At 41.3% G+C, this 12,317-nt stretch overlaps 1 protein-coding gene across 10 annotated transcripts in view; it reads right to left on the minus strand.

Moving 5' to 3' along the window:
• POGZ (pogo transposable element derived with ZNF domain) overlaps positions 1-12,317 on the minus strand; it is a 58,368-nt gene that overhangs the window by 37,628 nt on the left and 8,423 nt on the right. For 9 of the 10 annotated variants that reach the window (XM_086392660.1, XM_086392659.1, XM_086392657.1 and 6 more), the window contains exon 1: positions 9,306-9,333. The exons of the other annotated variant lie outside the window; for it this stretch is intronic. The gene's annotated coding sequence lies outside the window, so the exon portion shown is untranslated. Of the gene's footprint in view, positions 1-9,305; positions 9,334-12,317 lie in introns of those variants that run through there. 10 annotated transcript variants of the gene reach the window in all.

Below are 12,317 nucleotides of genomic sequence, written 5' to 3' on the forward strand. Positions count from 1 at the left end.
AAATAATCCTTGTCTTAGAACCTTAAAATTCTATCTTCTCCTGAGATTCCTGAGATGTTTCAATCTTTTAAACTTATATTTATTAATTCTCAGTACTTTCACTCTTTTCCAAACCTTTCCCTTCCCCTTCACAAGATGCCGACATCATTTTCCTTACTGGTAGAATTCACATCTAGTTAAAAAAATTTTTTTAAGAAGAATCAAAGAGGACACAACATACAGATTTTAATCAAGTCCTTTAGCAAGTAACTTTTTTTTTTTGAGTCTGCCTTCATTACCTTAACACCATCATCTAGGTTTTGTGGAATTTTTAAGCAGTTTATTTTTTATCACTGAGTAGTGCTTCATTTATGGAGAAGTCATCATTTGTTTATCCATCCACATGTTGGCAGATAGTTGTTTTCAATTTTTCAGGTTATTATGAATAAATCTGCTATGAACATTTGGGCACAAGTCTCTGTATGTGCATACATTTTCATTCTTTTGGATAAGTAACCTGAGAGGAATTTCTGGGTCATATGGTAAGTGTATGTCTGGCCACTTTTCCAAACACTGGGATAAGTAGCTTCTGACTTTCCCAATTTACAAGTCCTGCAGAGACGGCCTTGTTATTTATTTAATTTATAGTCATGCTACAGGGCATATGGGATCTTAGCTCCGGGTCTAGAGATTGAACCCTGAATTAGGAGCACAGATTCCTCACTGATGGACCACCAGGGAAGTCTCTGCAACTTACTTTATAATGTGAAGTTGCTTAGCTCCTTTGACCCTTGAAGTTTCAGGCTCTTAGCTGATACGCTGGAACAATAGGAACATTCATATTTAACTAACATAAGATAATTCAATTTAACATTCTTCCCTTAACTACCAGAAATATCTGAGTGGGCAGGAACCATGTCTTTCTTGTTAAACTGAAAAAAACTGATATACGATGTGTCAGTTTCAGGTGTACAGCAAAGTGATTCAGTTATACCTACAGATGTTCTTTTTCAGATTCTTTTCCCTTACAGGTACTGAAATAATGAATATAGCTCTCAGTAACTATTTAAAAGACTGTCTTTTCGTGAATGCCAAGATATAAACAGATCACTCCAGAGAATTTTAAACAAAACTTTTAAGTACTCCTAACACAAACTTTATCCACAACACATAGCTAATAAGGTTCTTTTTCAAGCAAATTGGGAGGTGGGAGGGGGATGAAATAAAGTAAAGACCTATACTTGACTTACAAATGAAGAGCTGCTTTCTACTTTCAATAAAATTTCCAATAGAGCTAAAAAAATGTCATCATATTCCAGTGTTCTTCAACATATAGTAAAAACAATCCAAACTGTGCAGCATATCTACAGAAGGTAACTATGTTCAACAGCTGCACATAGATTATATAAAAAGAAATCTAGATCATTAAGGAATCTACATATGCCAGTGGCTTTTATCCAACTCAGTAACATTCAAACAGGGATAATCTGCCCCCAGAAGACATCTGGCAATGTCTGGAGACACTTTTGGTACTCACACTAGGGGCGGGGCTGGGGAAGGGTGCTGCTGGCATCTATCTGGAGACAAGTGGCCAGGGGTGCTACTGCACATCCTACAATGCACGAGATAGCCAGGGACTTACCAGGCCCAAAACGTTAACACTGCCAAGACTGAGAAGCCCTGAGCAAACTCAATCCATGTTCTGAAGCAGAAATTAAAAAAAAATCATCTCACATTCTATGCATAAAGAACGCTCATTTTTCTTTTAAACTGAAGTACAGTTGTATTCAGTTCAGTCCCTTGGTCGTGTCCAACTCTTTGAGATTCTGTGGACTTCAGCACGCCAGGCTTCCCTGTCCATTACCAACTCCCAGAGCTTACTTGAACTCATGTTCACTGAGTCAGTGATGCCATCCACCCATTTCATCCTCTGTTGTCCCCTTCTCCTCCCACCTTCAATCTTTCCCAGCAATTCTTCTTAAAAGAATCCCAGCAGATTCTTTACTAGCTGAGCCACAGCCCATAGTTGATTTACTTTATGTTAATTTTCTCATTTCTTTTTAAAATAACTTATCCTCTCTGCAACAGAAAAGATGAGCACAAGATTCCCATGAATTGTTCAAATGGTTACACCTTACACAATAAAAACATTTTTATAAAGCTCATATAGATCTAGTTTTGTTTCACCCTACAATGATCTGCCCATCAAAGAGCTTGTTCCCGCCTAAGTATATAATTTCTCCTTAGAAAACTTTAGCACAGCACTATGATGTTAGTTCTCTAAATTTATGGTTACTATCAGTAATCCCCATTATCAGAATTAACTGTGGTAAATAATCCTTGTGAAAATAATTTCCCAAAGTCCCCAAATCTCCATTTTGAAAATTTCTGGTTTTGACCTCTTTACTATTTATTCTATTCCTCTATGGGTTGCTTTTGCTAAATATATCAATTCTTCTTGCCTCTTCAACTTTCAGATCATTTTCTCAGAGGGTGGCAAACCAAAATGACATGATGCAAACTTATTACTATGGTCTTTCTCAAAGTCTTATTGTGCTTGAACTTAAATTACAGAAGTAGCTCTATATCTCAAAGCCAAAGGTTATGACAATAATAAGTTTAAATAGAAAAATGTGAGCTGATAATCCAAACTTTACCTATCATCAGCTGTTCTTTTGTTAGAACAAAAAAAAAACAAAACAAATAAAAGCTATTGACAATAATATGTAACCTGAATCAAATCTAGCACTTAAATTGAACTTCAATTTTTAGGAAGTATAGCAATAGAATAAGTAGTACCACAGGGAAATAATGAGATAAATCCAGAAAGTGGGACATTTTAAAACAAAATAATCAGACAAATGCAGAATACAGAATACTTTATAAAACTGCCAACACACTAAAACTGTCAAGCACACACACAATTACACACATGCACACACACACAGACTAAACCAGACTGAAAGAAACTAAAGAGATATAACAAAATGCAACACGTGAAACTTCACCGGATTCTGGTTCATAAAAAAGGTATAAATGACATATTGGGGACAACTGGAACATTTAAAAATAGACTACATATAAGATTATATTTGAGAATTTTACTTTTCTTAGAAAGGATAACAGTATTAGTTATGGAGAATGTATTTATTCTTAGCAAATGCATGAAATGTTCAATGTTAGTATCATGACTTTCAGGTGGTTCAGCAAATATATATTTTGGTGTTTTCTTATAGACATCAAATATGCCAGCGTGTTAAAAATCATTGAGTCTAGGTGGTGGATTCATTGTAGATTCTCCTTGTATTCTTTCACCTTTTTTTACATGCATGACATTTTCTTGAATAAGGTCTGAGAATCTAATGCAAAATATGGTGGCTACAGTTGGTAACACTGTATAACTGAGATCCACTAAGAGAATAGAACTTAAATGTTCACACATACACAACCTAAATATGTGAGGTAATGGGTGTGTTAACTGAATGGGGGAATAGTTTCACAATATTTATGTATGAAATTACCATGATGTACACTTTAATATCCTACAATTTTATGTCAGTTACACCTCAATAAAGCTGCAATTTAAAAAAAAGAAAAAGAAAAAAACAGGGGGAAAACTACCTAATCATCTTTTGGTTGTGACATTGTATACCTCTATATTCTGCCATTTCCTTTTTGCTATTAATTAAATTAAACTGGTAGCCTTGTGGGTTGAATTTTCTGTTAACTTGTTTTCATTTCTAGGAGTAATTTTCACATAGATTATATATACATATTTCTTAATATATTGCACAATAATTAAATAATACTAGAAAAAATAAAACCAAGTTGGGGTACACAGATTACCAAGGAGGTACTGCAAGATGAGAGAACACTGCCATCTTCCATTCATCAAGACATCTTGATCATGTGACATCTTGGTAACTATGTGGTTTCTCTGTTCTGTGGTAGTTATCTCACTGGTAACATGACTTCCCTGTACTCAGTACATTTTACTCAACACTACAACTTACACAGGACTACTAGTGATTTTTTAAGTCTTTGACATTCATCTTTCCACCATAATACGGGTGTACCAGATACATACCTTTCGAGGGAGGACTGCACTGTTACCTTAAATGCTGGCAAATATGGTCCTATAAAATCAGCTAATGAGTAAAAACCTATATAACTGAAAAGCAAGATACAGAGAGACTATGCAATCTTATTTACAAGCAGCAAAAAAAATCCCTCAGTTACAACTGTCAGTGTACTTCTGAGGTATTTAATGGGCAGAAAGATTTACCTATCTTCATCTCATGTAAGATTAAGAAAACATCTGTTTTCTACCAAAACTCTCCAGACAGATTTGGCTTTTGAAGCTCTGGATTCCTATGTCTGATTCTTTTATAGCACTAAAATAAGTTCCAGGAATGAAAAATTCAGTACCTAACATTTTCAATTCACTGATAGTGCATACCCACCCATAAATCAAGATAAAAAGAATATGTGGAACAGAAAAAAATGTTTTAAAAACAAAAAATTTAGAATACTACTCTCTCTTGCTCCTGGGTGAGAAATAAACATAATCCTCAAAACAATTTGCATTTGTATTCAAGTTGAAGGCAAAAGGAGAAGGGGGGGGCAGCACAGGATGAGGTGGTTAGATAGCATCATTGACTTAATGGACATGAATTTGAGCTAACTCTACAAAACAGTGAAGAACAGGGGAATCTGGCGTGCTGCAGTCTGCTGCTGCTGCTAAGTCGCTTCAGTCATGTCCGACTCTGTGAGACCCCATAGATGGCAGCCCACCAGGCTCCCCAGTCCCTGGGATTCTCCAGGCAAGAACACTGGAGTGGGCTGCCACTTCCTTCTCCAATGCATGAAAGTGAAAGTGAAGTCACTCAGTCATGTCTGACTCCTAGAGAACCCATGGACTGCAGCCCACCAGGCTCCTCCGTCCATGGGATCTTCCAGGCAAGAGTACTGGAGTGGGATGCCATCACTATGGGGTTGCAAAGAATACGGACACAACTTAGTGGCTGAAAACAAAAAACGTCAAGTTACCTCAATTTTTTCCTTTAAAAGGGATTAATTCCAGAAAATCTATAGGGCTGAATACTTAGTATGGCTACGAAACAAATTATTGTTGAACTTGTAGCAAGCAGCTTTTATCTACCCAGTCCATCCCTCACAGGAACTATTGTGGAACCTCACATATAACTTTCACAATGAGTTCTTAAATACTCTTTAATAATCTAATATTCCTAAACATAAAATACTTCCCACTTATCTGGCAGCAAACTTCCTATCAAGAAGAATCCATATATATTCATTATAAGCTCTCTACTGAACAACTGAAGTGAGCAGTTAAGTTTCCTATTTTTAAAGGGTTCAATATTCAGTTTCTCTCCCAAGAAAAATTCTTCATTGACATGTCTGTTGTCTAAATTCCATTTCTACTCAATTTAACTCTGCCAAAGCTAGCAAAATGTTATTTTCTTCTCCTCTCCTCGCGAGTTACATGTAAAAATGTTTTTGTGGATATGGTTTATTATCACAAACCACACTGCCAAAGAATCTATCAAAGTCTTATCATACTGATACTATGACAAAGACACCACCAGTTCTAGGATTTGCAATTTAAATCAGAGATCTTCACTTACAACAAAAAGACATATATGGAGAAAAAAGACGAAACATCATTTGGAATATATTTTATTTTACTGTCATATAATACCAGGCATTATTATGCACTTTACATTCATTACCACAACGAATTCTCCTAACTATGTCCTAAGTAATATACTTTATGCTGCTGCTGCTAAGTTGCTTCAGTCGTGTCTGACTCTGTGTGACCCCATAGATGGCAGCCCACCAGGCTCCCCCGTCCCTGGGATTGCACTCCAGTACTCTTGCCTGGCAAACCCCATGGATGGAGGAGCCTGGTAGGCTGCAATCCGTGGGGTCGCTAGGAGTCGGACCGGACTGAGCGACTTCACTTTCACTTTTCACTTTCACGCACTGCAGAAGGAAATGGCAACCTACTCCAGTGTTCTTGCCTGGAGAATCCCAGGGACGGGGGAGCCTGGTGGGCTGCCATCTATGGGGTCGCAGAGAGTCGGACACGACTAAAGCGACTTAGCAGCAGCAGCAGCAATACCCTTTATAGATGAGGTCAAATGAGGTTTAGAGAGTTTAAGTAACTTGCCAAGGTTACAGCTGGTCTGGTAAATTTACTAAGCTTTTTTGGTCTGCAACTTTCCCAATTCACTGCCTCTTCCACTATTAACTCCAACTAACATTTCTGAATTCTCCAGAAGTTTCTAAATGGGAGACAGATTTGGATGATCTCAGGAGCACAGGATAGGACAGACCCAGTTTCTGGTCTCAGAACCCCTTCACATTCTTAAAATTATTAAAGATCTTAAAGAGCTTTTATTAATGTGGAAAAGATCTTTTGATATTTACTTTAGAAATTAAAACGTAAAAAGTTTAAATATTTATCAGTACAATAAAAAAACAACAAACCCATTACATGATAACGTAATTAAAATATATAACATTTTTTCAATTAAAAATGACTATTTTTCCCCAAAACAGTGAAATGATGTTGTTTAACTTTTGGAAATCTCTCACGTCTAGGTTAATAGAAGGCAGTTTGACTCTCAAAGCTGCTTCTGCCTTCAGCCTGCTGTTCTATGTTGTTTTGGTTGTGTATATAATGAAGATCTGCTGTCACAGAGACAGAAAAAGGGAAAAGCATTCTAAAAACCTTTTCAGATAGTTGTGTGTATGGAGACAGTACTAAAACTAGACAAATAACAGTCTCTTAAACAATAGTTGGATATTGGAATCTGAAACCCTACTGATGAAAGTTATGTTAAATTCCATCAGTGTATGCTGAATTTTGAAGATTACCCACGGTGACTTGAGTTATGCAAAAGTCATTTGAAAATACAGATTTACTGAGTTATGCCTGTCTGCCAAATCTTGACACATTCCACCATAAAATTTATTTTAAAAAATCAGTCATTAACAATGACTTGCAAGGAAAGTCTTTTAAGTACCAGAAGTTGTTAAACCTGATATCAAATTTTTAAAAATTCTAATTTTCACTCTCAAATTTTTATCACTCAGAACAAATACTGTTTGTTCTCACTTCATTTGCTTTCAAGAAAACTCATGTGTGAAAAACTGTAGTTTGTCAGTCGTTCTTTCCAAGTAAAAATGCTGGTCCAGGAAACAAGCAACTCGAAGCTAAATCTCATAAGTGCCTTTCCTTATGACAAAGATTTACCTAAGCAGGCAGTATCAGTGGTTTATGTACATCTCCCATTTGGTCACGGATTCTTACAAGTTAAAAATACATGTACCGAAGGGTTGAAATGTAATTTATTGCTTCATCAAAGACATTCTCAAGTAAGTATGGTAGTTGTTTCCCACAGTAGTTTTATCAAGTGTTACCTTTGGACCATCAGTGCAAATGCCAGTGAAAAAGCTAACCAGGGTCTTAGTATTATTTTTGAAAACAGTTACCACCTCGTAGCTCTCCTGAGAGGGCCTGAGGGGAACCCCAGGAATTAGCAGGCCACATTTTGGGAACTGCTTTTCCAGATTTTACCACTGGTTCAAGGTGGGGTGAACACAAAATCATGTTCATCCCAAGAGACTCTATTCTGTCAGTTCCTTTAGCTTTAGATACTTCAGCATAGCTGGTACATTACAACCATAATATAGAAAGGGGAGGAAATCAAGAGCATAGATTGCCACTTAATTGTTCGAAGATGATAGTTTGAGCACCTTTATGCTAGAACCATAACTCTTAATATGGTGGTTACCTTAATCTATCTCAGCTGAAGGACTGCAGATTAAAAATGTAGAGACGATATACCCCCCTCAGCATCCCATCCAAATAAGCTTGGAGCTGAGGTATCCAGCAAACACCACTTCTAGCGACCTGCAAGGTACTTTTTATGCATCTTGAAGTTGAGACCGACTGTGCTAAGTAGTTCAAACTCAGAATCCAAATCCCAGAGCCAAAAGCAACGGATCTCAAAATTTAACGCCGTTTGCCAAGCAGCAGCCCTCCGCCCCCGCCGTTTCCCTTCATCTAGATGGAAAAATTCCTTTGAAAGTCAAACTGCACGTCTGTAGGGTTTTGCGCGGAGGTGGGAGGTGTCTAAAGGAGTGCAGAGGGCTGGGCCACAGTCTGCAATAGAATGACGGCTATTCCGAGACAGGACACCTGTATCTCAGTTTCCATCTCGAAAAAGAAATTTGGACTAAATGTCTAACAAGACTCCTTCCAGCTCTACCTTTTTCTGAGCTGAAAATGTCCTAGACAAGCAAAGAAACGCTCAGTATTATTAAGAGTTTGAAGGAATCCCGCGTCTGACGGGAGAGAAAGCAGGACAACTTGCGAAAGCAGAAAAAGCAGGTGGATCAACAATATCCCTCCTTTTCAGAAGGTGCTAAGAATCTAGAGAAAATAGTCCCTGGGATAAACATGGCGCCCACCGCGGCAGGATATAACCATACGAAAATAAGCTTTTTCCGCCCCATCCCATTTTATAAATCACGGCGCCATCCCGAAGAAATTTTAGAGCCAGGGGAGGAGACTTTGTAAACTAACTGCAGCGCACTAAGGCTTCGGATGTACTATACGCGGGATTACATAACACAAGGGAGCGGCTAAGCAATCACTCATTTTCCTCCCCGCGCTCAAAAAGAGCGCCCCACTAGTTCCCCGGCGGGGGTGGCGGGGGAGGGCCGAGCACCACCCCCACCCCCGGGGGACGTCGGCCCGCCGGCCTCCCCGGCGCGGCCTCGCCCCCTCGCCCGCCCCTCCCGCCGCGCCTCGCCGTCTCGCCACCGCCCGCGCCTCCGCCCCTTCCCCAGCGGGCCGCCGCCCGCGCCCGCGCCCGCGCCCGCCCACTCCTCCGAGACGCCTCGCGCCGGGTGTGCGTGTGGACGTCGGGTGTGTGCGGGACCGTGGGGCGCGAGTGCGCGCGCGCGCCGCGGCGGGCGCCGGGGGGCGGGGGCGGCCGGCAGGCAGACAGGGGCCTCCCCGGCCCGGCCCGCCGCGCGACTCCCGCGGCTCCCGGGGCGCACGCACTCACACACGCGCCCGCGCGCCGCACCCCACGCCGGCTGCCACCGCGGACCGCGCCGCCACTCGAGGGGGGCGGGGGCGCGCGCCACCGGGCCCCCGCCCCCACTTCTCGCGTTCCCGCCCCATCCCCCTCTCATTGTCTCGCCTCGGAACGTCTCGCCGAGCAAAAAGATAACGGAACCCCCGGGAGAAGGGGGTGGGGAGAGGGAAGGCTCGCTCGCTCACTCACCTCCCGTGGTCGTCGCCGCCGGTAGTCTGACCCGAGGAAGGCGCCGTCGCCTTAAAGGGACCTTGCACCCGGCGCCGGGAGAAGGGGGTGGGAGCAGGGGAGGGGACGGGGGCTTGGGGGGGAGACGGAGAAGAGGGAACCGTTGAAATCTCGTCTCCGCGAGGGTGAAAGGAAACCTCCCTCGGGTTCGAGTGATTTGGGGTGGATTTTTTTCCCGAGGGGGGCGGGGGGGGCCCCGAGGGAGGGGGGCGGGGGGGCCAAGGAATGCGGCTCCGTGTACGGGAGCTGGCGCGGGGGAGAGAGACGCCGACTCCCCCCACCGACCCTCTCGCTCCGCGGAGGGATACGGCTCGTCACTTCCGCCCTCCCCCTTTTGTGGTTTTTCAATTGGTTGGAGTGCGTGGCACGTCATGGACTCATCCTAACTCTTGCCCGGGCTTCTTTTCTAGTCAAGTTTGTCTGGGCCTGCAAATAAATAAATAATTTAAAAAATGAAATGAAAAATAATTAGCTTTAGAAGCAATCTCTAAATTTTGGTGAGAACGATGGGGTTTCCAAAGGAAATACTTTCCTGGACTTCCTGGGAAAATTTTGAGAGTCTCCACACTTTCCACCCAAGGCTTACACCTAATCAAGAGGATAACCTCATTCTATAGGCCAGATGGTGAGGCCCAATGGCACCAACGACTGTCATTGGAACAAAGGCATCAAAATGGCACTCACTGTACCTCAAGAGACATTTCAGTCAAGTAGCATTAAGTGAAAAGCTTTTAAAAGCTATTTTTACCCTAAACCTTTATAGATTGTGGAAGCCACACGTGATTGCTTATCAAGGTGATTCATGTATGGAAAGTACTTTGAAATGAATAGACTCGTCGTAGATCTTCAAAGAAACTGTAGACTCCCCAATAGCTTTTTGCTCCAATCAAGGCTGAGATGGATTGGCCTAAAGACATTGTTTTGTCCATTCAAGATTATCCTCCTGTTATTCTAGCTCAAACAAAAGCTTAACCTCTTTCCCAAGTAACTTAAGAGATTTTTTCCTTTATGACCTCCTGAGGTGATAAGATTTTAGTATTTCCCTTGGATATTTGAGGATATTATTGCTCTTTAAGCAATACACAAATATTTGCTCCAAACCAAATGCTAAATCAAAGTACTTGGTGCAAGACTGGAGGATGCAGAACCATATTTATTCCTTCTCTTGTACACACTCCAAACCACCAGACTATGAAAATAGGCAGTGGAAGGAAGCATCCCAGATTGTGCACCCATGCACATGTGTGCACCACCACCCATTTTCATCACCCATTTCACACCAGAAACATGTGAGTGATTTCAACTAGTCATTCATAGGAAGAATTTTATTCTTTGAATTGTAAGAATCACTGAGCCTTCTCAAAATGCTTCTGAAGCTTTTCCAGACCCGATCTGGAAAGGCCCATGGTGGGATTATGGAATGAACTGTCAAAAGAGATTCTGCATGAAGCTCTAATCCTATTTTATGTTTTCCTCCAAAAATTATTATAATTCATTATAATGTCATTTGCCTCTGAAATATTCTTGCTGAAAAATATTTTGCCATGCTTTCAAGTGCCAACTTATGATCTATGCCAATGAGGTCTAACCCAGCAGATTGTACCCTCTCCCACTGATCAATAACCATTAGAGCACCTTACTGAAAATGCATCTATGCATCCATTCATTTATTCAGCAAATATTTATTGAGTACCTGCTATATGCCAGGCACTGTTCTAGGTGCTGGGAATGCAATAACAAAGAAAATCCTTGAATTCATGAAACTTTAGTGAGGAGAGACATACAATATACATGTAAATTGTTCCAATATCTATTATAGAATAACAAATGGTTGCAAAACTTGGTGGCTTAGCACAACAGTTTTATTATTATCCCTCACAGTTCTGGGAGGTCATTAGACTAAGCTAAACAGTTCTCACTTGGAGTCTCATGCAGTGGCTGAGGCTGAAGTCATCCCAAAAGCTTCCTCAAAAGTTCAGAAGTTGGTAATGACTGTTGGCTTGGACTGCATGTAGGGTTGTTGGTCAGAACAGTCACCAGTTGGCCTCTCCACGTGGCCTAGGCTTCCTCATATCATAATGGCTGAGTTCCAAGATTGAGGGTCCCAAGAGGACCAGGCAGAAGGTGTATGGGTTTTTGTGACCTAGCCTCAGAGGTCACTGAGGCTAGCATCACTTCCATCACGGTTACAGACCCACCTTGGTTCAAGAGGGATGGGAAACGTCTCTCAAAGGAAGTAGTAGAAGCATCACATTGTAAGAAAAGTGTGTGGAATGTGAAATCTTGTTGTGGTCATCTTGAAGAATACAATCTACCACACAAATAAATGAATATATAATAGTGATATGGTGTAAGTGCTAGGGGTGAGGAAAAAGGAAGACAAGGAACTGGGGGTGTAGTGCAACGGTAGAGGTGGTTGGAGGAGGCTTCGTCATTAAAGTGACATTTGAGCACAGACCTGAAGAAGGTGAATTCAAGTTCAGGTTTTATTCTTAGTGAAAGTGAAGTCATGGGAGGATTTTGAGCCAAAGAGTGACATGGCCTGACTAACATTTTTAAAGGACCACTCTGGCCACTTGGAGAGAATAACTGGTAGGGGCAAGGTTAGCGAGCTATTGCAATTTGCAGGTAAGAGATGATGGTGGCCTGGATCAGGGTGGAACTGTGGAGCTGCACTTCAGTTGAGTGAGTTCTGGAGTATGTTGTTTACTTCTCAGTGACCTATTTTTCTGTAATTTAGTTTGCGCCCTGGGAGACAGTTTTGACCCATAATGGCTAACAAAATGTGTGTGAGTGATGGTACTATGCCTGCCACAAAGAAATAAAGGAAGAACATTCTGCTGAATGATAAAATGGGAGTTTTGCAGGGGCTGGGGACACCTTTGAGGAAAGAATTCAGGAAACAAGGATAAAGATCAACAGATCATCATAGGATGGAGTAAGTTCTTTGACACCGGAAAAGATATTCTAGCT

Source organism: Bos grunniens, chromosome 3, assembly GCF_055505025.1.
Source record: "Bos grunniens cultivar Pamir isolate PY7600 chromosome 3, Bosgru_T2T1.0, whole genome shotgun sequence".
Taxonomy (NCBI): Eukaryota; Metazoa; Chordata; class Mammalia; order Artiodactyla; family Bovidae; genus Bos; species Bos grunniens.